This window comes from Erinaceus europaeus, chromosome X, assembly GCF_950295315.1.
Source record: "Erinaceus europaeus chromosome X, mEriEur2.1, whole genome shotgun sequence".
Classification (NCBI taxonomy): domain Eukaryota; kingdom Metazoa; phylum Chordata; class Mammalia; order Eulipotyphla; family Erinaceidae; genus Erinaceus; species Erinaceus europaeus.
The window spans coordinates 82068185-82088727 of NC_080185.1; the positions used below are offsets into that span (position 1 = coordinate 82068185).

Here is a 20543-nt window from a genome sequence, read left to right on the forward strand (position 1 = left end):
GTCTCTTCTCTACTTCCCTACACCTACAATTTACAGTGGACAGTAGATTTACATAATTGACTATTCTTGTTATCCCTTTTTACCTGTATTTTTGTTTTTCATTTGGATTTGGTTGCTATTTTTCTTTGAAAGGAGGCATTGTTTGGCTAACTGGTATTGGTTAAAGTGCTTCAATCCTTGCTTCAGTTACTATTGTAATTTCCGAGGTTGATGACTGCATTTGTCATAAAGGTATTTAGTATAGTGTGGCTTGTACTCAAAACACAACAACTGAAGAACAACAGAACATAAAAATAAAAAACACATCAATAAAAAATGGTTAAAGCAAGAGCAAATAAAACTGCTACTAAAATGAATGAAAACAGGAGCCCAGAATAAACTACAAATCAGTCAGAAGTAACCATAGATAAGAAAAGGATGCAAGCAATAGTAAACTTAATAATCACAGAAGTGAAGACAGTTATGGAGAAAAGAGCTAGCAGAATTAGGGAAACAACAGATGAGACCCTCAAGGAAAATACTAGCTACCTCGAGGTAATTAAAGAACTGAAAGCTGAAATAGCTGAACTGAAGAAAGAAACTGAGGGAAGGGAAAGCAGACTAACAGAAGCAGAAAACAGAATTAGCCAGACAGAGGATGAGGTAGACAAAACTAATAAAGAGTAAAAGAGCTCAAAAAGAGATTGAGAGACACTGAAAACAACAACAGATACATATGGGATGATCTCAAAAGAAGTAACATTTGTATAATTGGCCTGCCTGAGGAAGAAAAAGAGGAAGGAGAAGGAAACATTCTAGAGGAAATTATAGAAGAAAGCTTTCCAGAGCTGAACAACAGAAAGGACATTAAGATACAAGAGGCCCAGAGAGTCCCAAACAGAATCAACCCAGAACTGAAGACACCAAGACACATCATAGTTACAATGAAAAGAAGTAAGGATGAAGAAAGGATCCTAAAGGCTGCAAGAGAAAAACAAAAAGTCACATACAGGGGAAAACCCATAAGACTATCAACAGACTTCTCCACTCAAACTCTTTAGAGCCAGAAGAGAAGGGCAAGGTATCTATCGAGCCCTGAATGAAAAAGGGCTTCAACCAAGAATAATATATCCTGCTAGACTTTCATTCAAACTAGATGGAAGGATCAAAACCTTCTCAGACAGACAACAGTTAAAGGAGGCAACCATCACCAAGCCTGCCCTGAAAGAGGTTCTAAAAGACCTCTTATAAATAAGAACATCAATATAATACTTGCAATATACCAAGCAAATAAAAAATTATTGAATAATGACAATAAAATACATTAAATCCATAATATCAATAAATGTCAGTGCCATAAACTCACCCATCAAAAGACAAGAGTTGGAGGATGGATCAGAAAACATAACCCAACCATATGTTTCTTGCAAGAATCACATCTGACCCAACAAGATAAACATGGACTTAAAGTGAAAGGATGGAAAACTATCATACAGGCTAATGGACCACAAAAAAGGCAGGAACAGCCATTCTCAACTCTGAAACATTAGATTTTAAATTAAATTAAGTAATAAAAGATAAGCAAGGCCATTGAATAATGATTAGAGGATCAATCAACCAAGAAGACTTAATAATTATTAACATTTATGCACCCAATGAGGGACTATCTAAATACGTCAAACACCTACTGAAAGAACTACAAAAACACATCAGTAGTCATAAAATAGTAGTGGGAGACTTTAACATCCCACTCTCACACTTAGACAGATCAACAAAGCAGAGAATCAACAAAGAAACAAGAGAATTAAATGAAGAGATGGACAGATTAGACCTCCTGGACATTTTCATAGTTCTTCACTACAAAAAACTGGAATACACATTCTTTTTTTTTAATTTTATATTTAAGAAAGGATTAACGAACAAAACCATAAGGTAGGAGGGGTACAACTCCACACAATTCCCACCACCCAATCTCCTTAACCCACTCCCTCCCATGATAGCTTTCCCATTCTCTATCACTCTGGGAGCATGGACCCAGGGTCATTGAGGGTTGCAGAAGGTAGAAGGTCTGGCTTCTGTAATTGCTTCCCTGCTGAACATGGGCGTTGACTGGTCGGTCCACACTCCCAATCTGCCTCTCTCTTTCCCTAGTAAGGTGTGTCTCTGGGGAAGCTGAGCTCCAGGACATATTGGTGGGCTTCAATCCAGGGAAGCCTGGCCAGCATCCTGGTGGCATCTGGAACCTGATGATTGAAAAGAGAGTTAACATACGAAGCCAAACAAATTGTTGAGCAATGATGGATCCCAAGCTTGGAATAGTGGAGAGGAAGTGTTAGGGAGGTACTCACTGCAAACTCTAGTGTACTTCTGCTTTCAGGTATATATTTTGCAGTAGTTTATGGATACGTGTGAACATAAGCTCTCTCTCACAGAAACTGGTGTATATCTAGGTTATGGGACTTTGTTAGAAGGTGAACCACCTGAGATGAAATTAGAGTGTACTATAAAAGGAAAGGGCTCACCCGAGTAATGAAGCTGAAGGGTTGTCATTCCACAGGTGAAGTCTCTGGACACAGTCAGAGGTGAAGCATGTTGAGGTGGCAATCGTTGCATTGGTTAGGTTGTGATCGGCGGATGCAATATTATTTAGTATGGATTGGGAGACGCATACGGGAAAGTGGGCCTGGAATACACATTCTTTCCAAATCCACACCACACATACTCAAGGATAGACCACATGTTAGGCCACAAAGACAGCATCAACAAATTCAAGAGCATTGAAATCATCCCAAGTATCTTCTCAGACCATAGTGGAGTAAAGCTAACATTTAACAACAAACAGTAAATTACTAGAAGTCACAGGATTTGGAAACTAAACAACATACTGCTTAAGAACCACTGGGTCAGAGAGACACTCAAGCAAGAAATTCAAATGTTCCTGGAAACAATTGAAAATGAAGACTCAAGCTATCAAAATATTTGAGACACAGCTAAAGCAGTATTGAGAGGGAAACTCATAGCCATACAATCATATATTAAACAGCAACAAAAAACTCAAATAAACGACCTTACTGCACACATTAAGGACTTAGAGGAAGAGGAGCAAAGGAACCCTAAAGCAACCAGCAGGACACAAATCACTAAAAGTAGAGTAGAAATAAACAGCATCGAAAATAGGAGAACCATACAAAAGATCAATGAAGCCAAATGTTGGTTCTTTGAAAGATTAAATAAGATTGACAAACCCCTAGCCAGAATCACTGAAAAAAAAGGGAGAACACTCAAATTAATAGAATTGTAAACAATAGAGGATATAGCATAACTGACACCACAGACATCCAGAAAATCATGCAAAACTTCTATAAAGAACTATATGCCACAAAGCTAGAAAATCTGAAAGAAATGGAACAATTCCTAGAAGAATATGCCCTTCCAAAACTGAACCAAGAAGAACTACAGAACCTAAATACACCAATAACAGACAAGGAAATCGAAACAGTTATTAAGAATCTCCCCAACAAAAGTGCTGTACCAGATAGCTTCACAAATGAATTCTACAAAACCTTCAGGAAACAGTTAATACCCATACTTCTAAAGCTTTTCCACAAGACTGAAGAAACAGTCACACTCCCTTCCACCTTCTTCTTCTTCTTCTTCTTCTTCTAGTGTTTGCCCTTCTTCCATAGCCAGTCAACAGCATCAGGTTGAGCCTGATGTAAAGTTTCGAGACCTCCTTTGAATCTGGAGAGGTGGCAGTCGTTGACTATGTGGGTCATAGTCTGTCTGTAGCCGCAGGGGCAGTTCGGGTCGTCTCTGGCTCCCCAGCGATGGAATATAGAGGTGCAGCGGCCATGGCCTGTTCAAAAGCTATTGAGGAGGGCCCAATCATAACGTGCTAGGTCAAAGCCGGGTTGACGCTTGCAGGGGTCTGTGATGAGGTGTTTGTTCTTTACCTCAGCTGACTGCCAACTCTGTTTCCAAGAGTCTGGAACAGAGAAGTTCAGTGTAGGCATAGGGGACCAGATTGGGTGATGAGACGTCACACTTTGGACAGGGTGGGTGAAGATATCCGCGTATATTGGCAGGTCAGGTCGAGCGTAGACGTGGGAAATGAACTTAGATGATGCCGCATCCCGATGAATATCTGGAAGGGCGATGTTGCTAAGAACTGGCAGCCATGGAACCGGGGTGAAACGGATGGTTCCAGAAATTATCCTCATGGAGGAATATAATTTGGAATCGACCAAGTGAACATGGGGGCTACGGAACCATCCTGGGGCACAGTATTCTGCAGTGGAATAGCATAATGCCAGAGATGATGATCGTAATGTGGAAGCGCTCACACCCCATGAAGAGCTGGCCAGTCTTGCAATGATGTTATTCCTTGCGCCCACCTTTGCTGCAGTTTTTATGAGATGTTCATGAAATGACAGACTGCGATCGAGAGTAACGCCAAGATAGACTGGCTGGGCTTCATGCCGGATTCTCGTATAGTCAAACTGCACATTAAGCTCACGCGAGGCCGAGGCATGGTGTAGATGAAAAACAGATGATACCGTTTTTGCAGTGCTAGGGATTAGTCGCCATTTTTTACAGTAATCAGATATCAGAGACATGTCTTTCGTGAGTGTTTCCTCGAGGATGTCAAACTTGGATGCCTGAGTTGCACAGCAGATGTCATCGGTATAGATGAACTTCCTTGAAGAAGTTTCTGGGAAGTCATTGATGTAAATATTAAATAGCATAGGAGCCAGAACAGAGCCCTGGGGGAGGCCACTTGAGACCAGTCTCCATCTGCTAGACTTGTCACCCAGATGCACCCGGAATCTTCTGTTTTGGAGAAGAAACGATATAGTGTTGGCCACCCATGGAGGGAGGCATCTTGAGATCTTGACTAGGAGACCATGGTGCCAGACTGTGTCATAGGCTGCTGTGAGATCAACAAAGACAGCACCCATCTTTAAATTCTTCTGGAATCCATTTTCAATGTAAGTTGAGAGGGCCAGGGCTTGTTCGCAGGTAGATCTTCCTGGGCGGAAACCAGCTTGGGCAGGTGATAGGAATTTCTCTGTAAGATGAGAAATACGTGACAGAAGCAGCCTCTCAAGGAGTTTGTAACACACGGAGAGGAGAGAAATTGGTCTATAGCTGGCGGCCAGTGTTGGGTCTTTCTTTGGTTTCAAAACTGCTATAATCTTTGCAGGACGCCAAATTTTGGGCATAGATTCGGATTCCAAGATGTGGGACAGGAATGAAGTGAGCTACTTCTTTGCTGTGGGGCCCAAGTTAAGAATGAGTTCTGGGGTGATGTTATCATAGCCAGCAGCTGTTCCCGGTTTAACCCTCTTCATAGTGTCTTCCAGTTCAGACACTGTAAAGGGATAGCGTTTTAGAGATTGACAAGATAAAGGGAAGTGGGATGGCCACTCATGGGAAATTTCTCTTTTCCAGACTGGGTCGATCTTAGCACGTCCAACTTGAGTTAGGTGACTGGCCACTGAGTTTGGAGATACGGGAGGATGGGAGACAGGAGAGGGTTGGCTACCGGTGCCCAGACTATGAAGAAGCTTCCAGGCCTTCCTACTTGAGTGGGTGAAGTTCAGACTTTCCGGAGTTGTTGCCAGCGGTCTTGGCGTGCTGCATCCAGGGAGGCAATGAGATGGTCAGCCACATCTGGGTCGCCTGACTCATCTATGAAGCCAACATCACCATGATACCAAAAGCAGATAGGGACACAACAAAAAAGGAAAACTACAGACCAATATCACCGATGAACATAGATACCAAAATATTAAACAAGATCCTGGTGAACCAGATACAGCAGTATATCAAAAGGATTGTTCATCAGGGCCAAGTGGGATTTAAGCCAGGAATGCAAGGCTGGTTAAACTTACGTAAGTCAATCAATGTCATTCACAAAATCAAGAAAAACTGAAAACCACATGATTATCTCAATAGATGCAGAGAAAGCCTTTGACAAAATCTAACACCCATTCATGTGCAAAATACTACAAAAAATGGGAATAGATGGTAAATTCCTCAAGATAGTGGAATTCATATATAGCAAACATACAGCCAACATCATACTGAATGAACAGAAGCTGAAAGCATTCCCTCTCTGATCGGGGACTAGACAGGGCTGTCCACTATCACCATTACTCTTCAACATAGTATTGGAAGTTCGTGCCATAGCAATCAGGCAAGAGAAAGAAATCAAAGGAATACAGATTGGAAGGGAAGAAGTCAATCTCTCACTATTTGCAGATGATATGATAGTATACATAGAAAAACCTAGAGAATCCAGCAGAAAACTACTGCAAGTTATCAGGCAATATAGCAAGGTGTCAGGCTACAAAATCAATGTACAAATATCACTGGCATTTCCTTACGCAAACACTAAATCTGAAGAAGAAGACATCCAGAAATCACTCCCATTCACTGTCTCATCAAAATCAATAAAATACCTAGGAATAAAGTTGACCAAAGAAGTGAAAGACATGCATACTTAAAACTATGAGTCACTATTCAAGGAAATAGAAACTGATACCAAGAAATGGAAAGACATCCCATGCTCATAGAATGGAAGAATAAATATTATCAAGATGAATATTCTCCCAAGAGCCATATACAAATTTAATGCAATACCCATCATAGTTCCACTAAGCTTCTTTAAGAGAATAGAACAAAAACTACAATCATTTATCAGGAAGCATAAAACACCTAGAATTGCCAAAACCATCTTGAGGAAAAGAAACAGAAATGGAGGCATCACACTCCCAGATCTCAAACTAGAGTATAAAGCCATCATCATCAAAACAGCCTGGTACTGGAACAAAAATAGGCACAGAGACCAGTGGAACAGAATTGAAAGCCTAGAACTAAACCCCCATATATATGGACATCTAATCTTTGATAAAGTGGCCCAAAGTATTAAACGGAAGAGGGTGGCTCTCTTCAATAAATGGTGCTGGGAAAACTGGGTTGTAACATGCAGAAGAATGATATTGAACCACCTTATTTCACCAGAAACAAAAATCAACTCCAAATGGATCAAGGACCTGGAAGTTAGATCGGAAACAATCAAATACTTAAAGGAAAACATTGGTTGAACACTTTCACACCTAAACCTCAAGGACATCTTTGGTGAAACAAAACCAATTGCAAAGAAGACTAAAGCAGAAACAAACCAATGGGACTACATCAAACTGAAAAGCTTCTGCATACCCAAAGAAACTATCAAACAAATAATTAGACCTCTCACAGAATGGGAGAAGATCTCCACATGCCATACATCAGACAAGAGACTAATCACCAAAATATGCAAAGAGCTCAGCAAACTTAGCAACAAAAAAGCAAATGACACCATCCAAAATGGGCAGAAAATATGAACAAAACATTCACTTCAGAGGAGATCCAAAAGGCTAACAAACATATGAAAAACTGCTCTAGGTCACTGATTTTCAAGAAATGCAAATAAAGACAACATTCAGATACCACCTTACCCCTGTGAGAATGGCATACATCAAAAAGGACAGCAGAAAGAAATGCTGGAGAGGCTGTTGGGACACAGGAACACTTCTGCACTGCTGGTGGGAATGTAAATTTGTCCAAACTCTGTGGAGAGCAGTCTGGAGAACTCTCACAAGGCTAGATATGGACCTTCCATATGACCCAGCAATTCCTCTCCTGGGGATATACCCCAAGGATTCCATTCTTCTTCTTCTAGCGTTTGCCCTTCTTCCGTAGCCAGTCAACAGCGTCAGGTTGAGCCTGATGTAAAGTTTCGAGACCTCCTTTGAATTTGGAGAGGTGGCAGTCGTTGACTATATGGGTCATAGTCTGTCTGTAGCCGCAGGGGCTGTTCGGGTCGTCTCTGGCTCCCCAGCGATGGAACATAGAGGCGCACCGGCCATGGCCTGTTCGATAGCGATTGAGGAGGGCCCAATCATAACGTGCTAAGTCAAAGCCGGGTTGACGCTTGCAGGGGTCTGTGATGAGGTGTTTGTTCTTTACCTCAGCTGACTGCCAACTCTGTTTCCAAGAGTTTGGAACAGAGAAGTTCAGTGTAGGCGTAGGGGACCAGATTGGGTGACGAGACGTCAAGCGTTGGACAGGGTGGGCGAAGATATCCGCGTATATTGGCAGGTCAGGTCGAGCGTAGACGTGGGAAATGAACTTAGATGATGCCGCATCCCGACGAATATCTGGCAGGGCGATGTTGCTAAGAACTGGCAGCCATGGAGCCGGGGTGGAACGGATGGTTCCAGAAATTATCCTCATGGAGGAATATAATTTGGAATCGACCAAGTGGACATGGGAGCTACGGAACCATACTGGGGCACAGTATTCTGCAGTGGAATAGGATTCCATAATGCCCAATCAAAAAGATATTTGTACACCTATGTTTATACCAGCACAACTCATAACGACTAGAAACTGGAAGCAACCCAGGTGCCCAACAACAGATGAGTGACTGAGAAAGTTGCAGTATATATACACAATGGAGTACTATGCAGCTATTAAGAACAATGAGCCCACCTTATTTGACACATCTTCTATGGAGCTAAAAGGAATTATGTTAAGTGAGCTATTTCTGAAAGATAAAGATGAGTATGGGATGATCCCACTCATCAACAGAAGTTGAGAAAGAAGAACAGAAAGGGAAACTAAAAGCAGGATTTGACTAAATCTAGAGTAGGACACCGAAGTAAAAACCCTGTGGTGAGGGTGAGGGTGAATATTCGGCTTCCCAGGGTGGGGGTGGGTGAGTGGGATGGGTCACAGTCTTTTGGTGGTGGGAATGGTATTTATGTATACTCCTATGAAATTGTAGTCATATAAATCACTAATTAATATGAGAGGGGAAAATTTATTGCATGTATTAAACTTTTTAAAACACAGTGTCTTTTTAATACGTTGGCTGAGTCTTTGATATGTGAACTCACTCAAAAGCTAGACCAGGCAGAACAGAAGCAACCAGTGGCACAGCTATATACAAGATGCTGGGTATTATACAGCAAACCCTAACTAAGGGATTTTTCAAAGTTAACCCAGTTATCAAATAATGTGATGATAACGATAACTATCCATTGTCTTCTTGAACCCTAGACAGCAGGAAACTCACGTTTCCATTATATAGCCTATATTTCCCCCAGTCCTTGAACCTTAGGATGGGGCTCACTTTCCTGCATGCTTCTCTCAATGCATATCAAATAATATTGCACCTGCTGATAGCAACCTAATCAACGCAATGAGTGCCACCCCTGCATGCTTCACTTCAGACTGTGTCCAGAGACTTCATGTGTGGAATGACAATCCTTCAGCTTCATTACTGGGGTGAGACCTTTCCTTTCATAATATTATCTAATCCCATTCCAAGTGGTTCACTTCCTAATAAAGTCCCAAAGCCCAGGTATAGACCAGAGATAAGCATATGTTCACACGTATCCATAAACAAGGGCAAAACATATACCTGAAAGCAGAAGTACACAAGAGTCTGCAGTGAGTACCCCCCAACACTTCATCTGCACTATTCCAGCATTTACATCCACAATTGTTCAACAATTTGTTTGGCTTTGTATGTTAACTATCTTTTCAGCCACCAGTTTCCAGATGCCAGCATCATGCCTACCAGACTTCCCTGGACTGATGACCCCACCAATTTGTCCTGGAGCTCTGCTTCCCACAGACCCACCTTACTAGTGAAAGATAGAGCCAGACTGGGTGTATGGATTGACCAGTCAATGCCCATGTTCAGCTGGGAAGCAATTACAGAAGCTAGACCTTCCACCTTCTGCAACCCACAATGACCCTGGGTCCATACTCCCAGAGGGATAGAGAATGATAAAGCTATCAGGGAAGGGGATGGGATATGGAGATTGGGTGGTGGGAATTGTGTGGAGTTTACCCCTCCTATCCTATGGTTTTATTAATGTCTCCTTTCTTAAATAAAAAAGAATAAAATTAAAAATTTTTTAAAAGACCAACAAGTGGGTTTATGATGCTATCCCTTTATTAAACTCATTTTTTTATTTACTGTTTCTCTCCCTTTCTCTATTTATTGCCATCAAGGGTATCTCTGGGATACGGTGTCTGTTTGAAGACTCCACCACTTCTGGCAGCCACATTTTTTTTCTGATAGAGACAGAAGGACATAGAATAGAGAAATAGAGTGGTCTGGTAGGTGGTTCAGTGGATAAGGCATTGGACTCTCAAGCATGAGGTCCTGAGTTCAATCCCAGAAGCATATGTACCAGAGTGATGTCTCATTCTTTCTTTCTCTCCTATCATTTCTCATGAATCAATTAATAAAAATAAAATTTAAAAAAAGAGAGAAAAACAGATACACCTGAAGAACTTTACCATATGTGAAGATTCCCCCTACAAGTGAGGGGAAAGTCATTGAACCCTGCACCTCATGCATGGTAATGTGTGCACTCTAACAGTTGTGCCACCACCTGGACAATCTTTATTCATTCTTACCATATGGAATGATCAAGTCAGACTTTTTCTGAGTCCGTGGACATGGACTCTCCTTGCATAGTTTTATTGACTTTACACAGCTCTATCCACTGTAATCTTCTATAAGTTGAAATTAATAATATTTTTCCATTTGTGATTTAAAATTAATTTACAAGATTATGGGTATGTTCAACACTGCATCCACCACCAAAAATCTATGCCACCCAACAATAATTGCAACCCAATAATAATTACCACATTATCACATATATTACCATAATGCTCACTTAGAGACTAGTTAGCTACTTTTTTTTCTTCAAAATTTTGAGTGTTTCAATTGTATATATTCTACTTGAGTAAAAGTATATTAAACTTGCATTTCACCTTCTTACTTTTTTATTATAATCACCTCCAGTTTCATTAATTTTATCCCAAAGGCAAAATGTTAGCTTTTATAATTTCAGAATTATGTAGTCACACATTTTTTGCTTTACATTATTTATTTATTGTACATTTATTTTTAAAATTATGTTAGTAATTTTGTTAGTGATTTTCAAGATATAAAATAAAAAGAGTATAGTTTTATGCTACATCAACCACCAAATTTCTGTGCCCATACATACCCATACTACAGTTATAACAACATGTTTTTTAATATATTAGAAGTAGGCTGGTTACATATATTTTATTTTTAGTAATATTAGTAATATAATATTGATTTAAAAAATTACAAAATAACTGGGGAACTACTCTGCATAATTCACACCACCAGAGTTCTTTATCCCTATCCTTTCCATTGTAAGATACAGCAGTTCCCTGAAGGTTTCAGATAGGTGTTAACTACTATTGCTACAACTATCTGTCAATATTTGTATATATTTTCCCATTTTTCTCCTATGATACCATCTTATCTTCCTTTCCAAGTCACACATACACCTATTGCTACATCCAAATATTTCTCCCTCTTTTCATCTTCTCTCTTTGAATCCTGATGGAGTTAGAGTTCAGAGCCCTCTGGTCATCTTTGCCTTATAATTTCTCCCCCAATGGAAGTAATAACCAAAAATTATTTTGAGTGCAGAAGGTGGGAGTTCTAGCTTCTGTAATTGCTTCTCAACTGGACATGAATGTTGGAAGATCAGTCCATACACCCCCAGCCTGTTTCTATCTTTACCTAGTGGGGTAGGGCTCTGGAAAGGTGGTTTCAGGACATACTGGTAAGGCTGTCTTCCCAGGGGAATCAGGATGTAATCATGGAAGCATCTGTAATCTAGTGGCTTAAAGGTGGTAAGATATAAAGCAGTACAAAATTCCTAATGAACAGGAACCAAAAAGAGCAGATTATGATAGGGGTCTTAGGGTGGAAAGAAGTGTGGAAGTCTATGTTAGGTATGTTTCTAGAGGCCAATGACTTTCATTGTTTTTGCTTGAGTTAGATAGTTAACATGGAGTTGGAAAAAAATGTTGTCTAATAAGATGATGCTAGAGTTGAGAAGAGGGATAGAGAAAGCAAAAGTGCACAATATATTTAGTGAAGAAGCCGGAACAACCTGAGTCCCTGATGTTCTGTGCTTGCAGTTCATGTTCACAGATGTAAACATTCTAGGCAACACTCATTTCAGAACTAGTCTTCCTCGAGTGGAATAACCCATCCTCCCTTTGGAGACTGAGGCATTCCCTACCGTTGCTACTTTACAGTGAGGGCAATGTCCTGGGAAGTCCAACAAGAGGGCTTATGATGACATTCCTGTTTGAAGTAACCAGTGATGGTGGAGAGAGTGCTCTTGTAGAGGTCTAGGCCCATTATATTCATGTGAGAATCCAAGCATTCCATAACAAGGGACCTAGACAACGAGGTGGTCTGGTATTGACCGAAAAGAATTTTTTAAAAATATTTATTTATAAAAAGGAAACATTGACCAAAAACATAGTATAAGAGGGGTACAATTTCACACAGATACACCACCAGAACTCCATATCCCATTCCTTCCCCTGATAGCTTTCCTATTCTTTAACCCCATGGGAGTATGGACCCAGGGTGATTATGGGGTGCAGAAGGTAGGAGGTCTGTCTTCTATAATTTATTCCCCATTGAACCTGGGCATTGACAGGTTGATCCATACTCCCAGCCTGTCTCTCTCTTTCCCTAGTAGGGCAGGGTTCTGGGCAAGCAAGGCTCCGGGACACACTGGTGTGGTCGTCTGCCCAGGGAAGTCTAGTTGGCATCATGCTAGCATCTGGAACCTGGTGGCTAAAAAGAGTTAACATATAAAGCTGAATAAATTGTTGATTAATCATGAACCTAAAGGCTGGAATATTGCAGATGAAGAGTTGGGGGGGTCTCCGTTTTGTAGATAGTAGGCCTATTTTAGGTATATTCCAATGGGCCCATGACTATACTAATAATGACTATACTAATTTTTCTGGGTTTCTTTGTTTGTTTGTTTTTCCTGATATTGACATCTTATATGCAGGAGGATCCAAGTTATTGTCTGGGGAGATGTTGTCATGGCTGGAAAAAGGACCAGAAAGCTGGATCAGGGAAGAGAGTAGTTCCAAAATATGGGAAAGATATATAAATACTGTTGACTGTATAACCCTTCGATTTTATCTTTACTGGGGCCCATATTCAGGTTAGGAGCCATGTGACCTCTGCATCCCTATAGATATGAGCTCACATTATGTGGTCATTCAAAGCTGCCCCAGTTTCTAGTATGATTTTAAGGTTGTTTAAACAGTTTAAACTCAATAAAATGTGGAAAGGTAAACAGAAGAACCATGGTTAAAAGCCTCAGGCATGAGAATCATTAACATAATCATTGCACTATCTACCATGCCCATACTCATACATTTTTCAGGATTAAATGTTTCACATTAACACCAAGACATAAAAAATATCAAAAGAGGAAAAAACGATTTTTGGATTGTTTCTGGATGTCTGTAGAAATCATGGCTGCATCCAGCATTTTTTTTAAAGTCAATGTCATACAAAAATTCAGTCATTTAAATCACCCTCTTATGAAACGCAACTGAAAGCAGACAGCAAACTTAAGATATTCAGAGATAACAATGAGGGGGAAATCGAGAGAAAAGTCATAGGCAGCTTTTGCTTCTTTTACCATTAACCAGGTTATCCAGATCTCACCATGTAGCATCATGACTCCCCAGAGAGCATCCTAGTCCAAAAAGCTCCTCGAAATTCCCTTTAGGGTGCTTCTGACTGTTCCTGCAGGATTGCAGGCATCTATTTTTAAAAGTGTCTTCCCATCAAAGAAAGATTCCAATCAGGAGGGTATAACTAACCACGTGTTTCCATTCTTGGGGACTGCCAGGGTACTGGATAATGTTCCTCAAATTAGAGTAGTCCTTCTCAGCGGGAAACATGCAAGAAATCCAGAAAGTCCCAGGGGAAATCTCCGTGCATATCCCAAGCTCTACTATCACTTTCATAAAGAACCAAATTGTGTACCGGAGCAAAATGTAGTCCTTTCTCTCAGGAAACATGGGAGAGGGAATCCATAAAGTCCAAGGAGAAATCTCCGTGCATCTTCCAAGCTCTATGATCACAGTCATAAGGAACCAAAGTTCCCAGTCAGGGAACCAAAGTGTGGCCCAGAGCAAAATGTTCCAGAGACAGAGAAACTGTCTCATGATGAAACAGTAGAGGCTTTGGGAAACCTCTTCATAAGTAGAATGGCAGGCCATGGTGGCTTTACTTATCTGGTCTCCTTTGGTCTGCTGCATGTGTGTGGATCCGAGATTCCTGAACCTGTTCAGGCGCCATTATGCCGGACTAGCTCACAGGTGGAGACAGACAACCAGGGACTCATGGCTAAGCTGTACACAGTATCTCTTTATTCATGAGGAAGGCAGCACAGTCTAAGCCATCTAAAGTAAACTAAACCAAAATCACAATCCTGCCCTTATATATATACTTGCCAAGTAGGGTGTAAACAGGATATGACGTAGAGTGGGTGGAACGAAAAGTGACTGGTGCAAATAAGGGTGTACTACGAGAGGGGGCAGAGCAAAAAGACATCATGAATCAGTGAGGATTAAACCAATGCCCTGCAGGCAGGGTAGTGCTTAGTTAACAGTTGTTATGTAAATAGAGTACAGTGTTAAGCAGGGGGGATTAAACCAATGAAACAGAAGGGGTTTTTAGAAGCAGAATTAGAAGCATACCAACATGTTTGATTGATTAGAAAAATTAGGATGCCTTCTTTAGGTACTTATACTAGGATTCAGTCTTATTAGCCTTAGTAGAATCAAAGAGGCCTAGTAAGCACTTTACCTTGGAGCAATATAATTTTCCCTTGCTTATGTATACATTTACCCCGGTACCCTGTACCCTAAACCCTAGCCAGGAAAATGTTGTTGAATAATATGCCAACTGAAATAGAACTAGGTAGTCCAACCCCAGATGATGGGGTGGTCTTGTAATGACCAAGCAAGCCATCATTGAAGTGTGCCTGTCTCTTGTATTTACCCAGGTTTTGTAGTCCTTACTTTATCTGATAAGTTTAGCCTTAGCATTACTGAGGGAAGTAATATAGCAAGTTGGTAAGGAGGGTATCTAAGTCTCTTCAATGACCCATGTATTGTTCAGAAACATGCTGTCTAATCTCCTGAACTTGGGGCAGTTACTTTTCCTATTATGGTTGATTTATAGTTTCATGCTGTCATGGTCTGGAAAGAGGCATTTTATAATTTTAATATATTCATATTTGTTTAGGTTGTATTTGTGGCCAGTATATGGTCAAACTTTGTGAATATTCCATGTGTAATTGCAATAGATGTGCATTTATTTATTTTGGGATAGAAAGTTCTGTATATATCTGTTAGGTCCCTTAAGAACACTATTTTACCTTTAATTTTTTTTTTGTCCAGATAAATTGTTTCTTGCAAGTGGGTGTTAAAATCTCCTACTATTATTATGTTGATCTCAATGTCTCCCCTTAAGTCCATCAAGTATTTTTTTTATATATTTGGGTGCAACTGAGTTTGGGGGTGTATATATTTATAATGGCTATGTCTTCTAGTTGGATTAATCCTTTGGCTTTTTTAAGTGTCTCTCTCTATCTCACTTACTTTCTTTACCTGAAAGTCTTTTTATCTGAGTGCAGAATAGCTATCCATGCCCTTTTTTCTGAATTATCAACTTGGAACATCTTGCTCCAGCCTCTTACATTAAGTTTCCATTTGTCATTCTTTGGATGTGTGTTTACTGAAGACATATAATGGATGGATCCTGTTTTTTTATTCATTTCCTACTCTGAGTCTTCTGAGAGGTGAATTAGGCCATTCATATTTTAGGTTGATTATTTATATATGTTATTTACTTATATCCATTCTTATTTTTGTTGTGTGTTTGTTTTAAATTGTTGATTCTTTCCCCTTTATTTCTATCTGTCATTTTGTCATGGCAGGTTTCTGATTTCTCTTGTACTTTTGTACTTTCTTTTTTCTTTTTATTTCTTTATTGGGGAATTAATGTTCTACATTCAACAGTAAATACAATAGTTTCTACATGCATAACACTTGCTAGTTTTCCATAAAACAATGCAACCCCCACTAGGTCCTTTATCATCCTTTTTGGACCTGTGTTCTCCCCCCCACCCCACCCCCACAAACCCCAGAGTCCTTTACTTTGGTGCAATACGCCAATTCCAGTTCAAGTTCTGCTTACATTTTCTTTTCTGAAATTGTTTTTCAACTTCTGCCTGAGAGTGAGATCATCCCATATTCATCCTTCTGTTTCTGACTTATTTCACTTAACATAAATTTTTCAAGGTCCACCCAAGATCAGCTGAAAATGGTAAAGTCACCATTTTCTATAGTTGAGTAGTATTCCATTGTGTATATATACCACAACTTGCTCAGCCACTCATCTGTTATTGGACATCTGGGTTGCTAACAGGTTTTGGCTATTACAAATTGTGATGCCAAGAACATATGTGTACACATATATTTTTTGATGGGTGTGTTCAGTTCCTTAGGATATATCCCCAGGAGAGGAAGTGCAGGATCTTAGGTTAGGTCCGTTTCCAGCCTTCTGAGAGTTCTCCAGAGTGTTTTCCACAGATGTTGGACCGATTTACATTCCCACAGCAGTGCAGGAGGGTTCCTTTGACCCCACAACCTCTACAGGTTTGGCTACTGTTACCTTTTCTGATGTATGACATTCTTACAGGAGTTAAATGGTATCTCATTGTTGTCTTTATTTGCATTTCTCTAAGAATCAAAGACTTGGAGCATTTTTCATGTGTTTCTCAGCCTTTTGGATTTCTTCTGTGGTGAATATTCTGTCCATGTCCTCTTCCCATTTTTGGATGGGGTTATTTGTTTTCTTGTTGTTGAGTTTGGCAAGCTCTTTATTTATTTTGGTTATTAGCCTCTTGTCTGATGTATGGCATGTAAAGATCTTCTGCCTTTCTGTGAGGGGTCTTGTGGTTTGGGTAGTGGTTTCCTTTGCTGTGCAGAAGCTTTTTAATTTTATGTAGTCCCATAGGTTTATGCTTGCCTTAGTCTTCTTTGTAATTGTATTCCTTTCATTGAAATGTCTTTACAATTTATGCAGAAAAGAGTTCTGCCAATATTTTCCTCTAAGTATCTGATAGTTTGTGGTCTAACATCCAAGTCCTTGATCCACTTAGAATTTACTTTTGTGTTTGGTGAAATATAATGGTTCAGTTTCATTATTCTGCATGTTTCAACCCATTTAAGCCAAAACGATTTGTTGAAGAGATACTGCTTTCCCCATTTAATAGTCTGGGCACCTTTGTCAAAATTTACATGTCCATAGGTGTGGGGGCTTTTTCTGGGCTCTCAATTCTATTCTACTGGTCAGTGTGTCTATTCATGTTCCAGTACCAAGGAGTTTTGATGAAAATGGATCTTTAATACAATTTGAAATCTGGGAGTGTGATTCCTCCAGTTCTGTTCTTTCTTCTCAAGATTGTTTTGGAAATTCTAGGACTTTTCTGGTTCCAGAACAATGTTTGTAGCATTTCTCCTATTCTCCTAAAAAGGTGGTGGGAATCTTGATGGGGATAGCATTAGATTTGTGTATGACTCTGGGTAGTATATTCATTTTGATGATGTTCATTCTTTCAACCCACGGACATGGAATATATTTCCACTTCTTTGTGTCTTTTTCAATTTCCTAGAGTAGTGACTCATAATTTTCAGTATACAAGTCTTTAACTTCCTTGCTTAGGTTTACTCCTAGGTATTTTATTGTTTTTGTTGCTATAGTAAAAGGAATTGATTTCTGGATTTCAACCTCCTCTAACTTAGTGTTTACATAAAGGAATGCCTGTCGGGTATCTGGCGGGGTGATCTCCAGGGGAAAGGTAATGGACCAGTTCTTTCTAGAGTAGCAACACTGGGGAGCCCTTCAGCATGCTCAGAACTCGTTTATTAGCAAAGTGGACATGAGTTAAACAGAAAAACAAAGGGAATTATTATTGAAATACGTCAGAAATTACAGGTTTCTTAAAGGTCGGCTTGCCCTTATGGTAGAGGGTTGTTATGACAGGAATTGATGAGATATAAGACAGTTATTCTCCATGACGCAAGCAACTTAATTATCCAAAGGTATTTGAGAGAAGCATAGGGGTTAAACCGGTAGGGTTAGACAGAGAGAAGACGGATATCAAAAGGCCATATAGTTTGGAATTTCTCTTATCTGGGGTCTGAGGTCTATGTTGGAGTGTGTGATAAGGTGTGTTCTTCTGTGATTTGAATAAGTGAATCTGCAGCCATGTGGCCTGCAGTTAATGGAGGGAAGTATTGGGGTTTCTGTGGGCCTGAGAGTCAAGAAGGAAAGAACCAAGTCTGAGTTTCCCCCCTTTTGCTCACCTCGGTTGAAAGAGACTCACCAAAAGGTTATCTTCTCAGACCTCCATCCAAGGATGGGGGAAGTTCTCCCTAAGCTCTATCAAGCTTACACATAGTCCCAACAAATGCCACTGACTTTTGTATGTTAATTTTGTAGCCTGACACCTTACTGTATTGCCTTATGATTTCCAAAAGCTTCTTGCTGGATTCTTCAGGTTTTTCTATGTATACTATCATGTCATCTGCAAATAGGGAGAGTGTGACTTCTTCTCTTCCAATCTGTATCCCTTTAATTCCTTGCTCCTGCCTGATTGGTATGTCAAGAATTTCCAACACTATGCTGAATAGTAATGGTGATAGTGGGCATCCCTGTCTAGTACCTGATCTGAGTGGAAATGCTTCCAGTTTTTCACCATTGAGTATGATGTTGGCTATAGGTTTGCTATATATATACTCCACTATCTTAGGAATTTTCCATCTATTTCCATTTTTTAAATTTATTTATTTATTCCCTTTTGTTGCCCTTGTTTTATTGTTGTAGTTATTATTGTCGTTGTTGTTGGATAGGACAGAGAGAAATGGAGAGAGGAGGGGAAGACAGAGAGGGATAGAGAAAGAGAGAGACCTGCAGAACTGCTTCACCACCTATAAAATGACTCCCTTGCAGGTGGGGAGCCAGGGCTTGAACCAGGACCCTTATGCTGGTCCTTGCACTTTGCTCCATGTGCGCTTAACCCACTTCACTATGACCCTACTCCCTATTTCCATTTTTTGTAGTGTTTTGATCATAATGTGATGTTGTATATTGTCAAAGGCTTTCTCTGTATCTACGGATATGACCATGTGGTTGTTGGTCTTGCTTTTATTGATGTGGTGGATCACGTTGATTGATTTATGTATATTAAACCAACCTTGCATGCCTGGGATAAACCCCACTTGGTCATGATGAACAATGTTTTTAATATACTGCTGTATCTGGTTGGTTAGAATTTTGTTCAATATTTTAGCATCTACGTTCATAAGAGATATTGGTCTGTAGTTTCTTTCTTTGGTTGTGTCCCTGTCTGCTTTTGGTATCAGAATGATGTTGGCTTCATAGAAGTTGGAAGGGAGTATTCCACTGTCTTCAGTCTTCTGGAGGAATTTTTAAAGTAGTGGTATTAGTTCTTCTTTGAAGGATTTGTAGAATTCATTTGTAAGACCATCTGGTCCAGGACTTTTATTTTTAGGAAGAGTTTTGATAACTGTTTCAATTTCATTAGCTGTGATGGATCTGTTCATGTCATCTAGTTCCTCTTTACTTAATTTTGGAAGTTGGTAGGTATCTAGGAAATCATCCATTTCTTCCAGGTTCTCTAGCTTGGTGGCATATAGTTGTTCATAGAAGCCTCACATGATATGTTGAATTTCTGTGGTGTCTGTTGTGATATCTCCTCTTTCATCTACTATCTGATCTTTTTTGGGTCTTCTCCCTTTTTTGTTTTGTGAGTCTGGCTAAAGGTTTGTCAATTTTGTTCACTCTTTTGAAGAACCAACATTTACTTTCGTTGATCTTTTGTATGGTTTTCTTATTTTCAATGTTATTGATTTCTGCCCTAACTTTAGTTATTTCTGTCCTTCTGGTTGTTTTAGAGTTTCTTTGTTATTCTTCTTCTAAATCTTTAAGATGTGCATTCAGGCTGTTTATTTGTGCTTTTTCTTCTTTCCTAACGTGTGCTTGTATGACTATGAACTTCCCTCTCAGCACTATCTTAAATGTGTCCCAAATATTTTGATAGCTTGAGTCTTCATTTTCATTGAAGTCTCAAAACATTTTAATTTATTCCTTAATTTCCTCTTTGACCCAGTAGTTGTTAAGTAGTGTACTATGGAGCTTCCACATTTTGGGACTATTACTAATCTTTTTGTTAAGTGTTAGTTTAATTACACTGTGGTCTGAGAAGATGCTTGGGATGATTTCAATGATCTCAAATTTGCTGATGCTGTCTTTATGAACTAACATATGGTTTATCCTTGAGAATGACCCATGTGGACTTGAATAGATTGTGTATTCCAGTTTCTTAGGGTGAATGACTCTGAAAATGTCCAATAGTTCTAGTTTATCTATGTCCTAATTTAGTTCCCTCATGTCTTTATTAATTTTCTTCCTGAATGATCTTTCAAGTTGAGAGAGTGGGGTGTTAAAGTCCCCTTCTATGACTGTGTTGCTGTTAATATACTTCTGTAGCTCTTTTAGTAGATGTTTGATGTATTTAGATGGC

At 39.7% G+C, this 20543-nt stretch overlaps 1 long non-coding RNA gene across 1 annotated transcript in view; it reads right to left on the minus strand.

Moving 5' to 3' along the window:
- Positions 1-20543, minus strand: part of LOC132535856 (uncharacterized) — a 442232-nt gene that overhangs the window by 75082 nt on the left and 346607 nt on the right. The window lies entirely within an intron of this gene.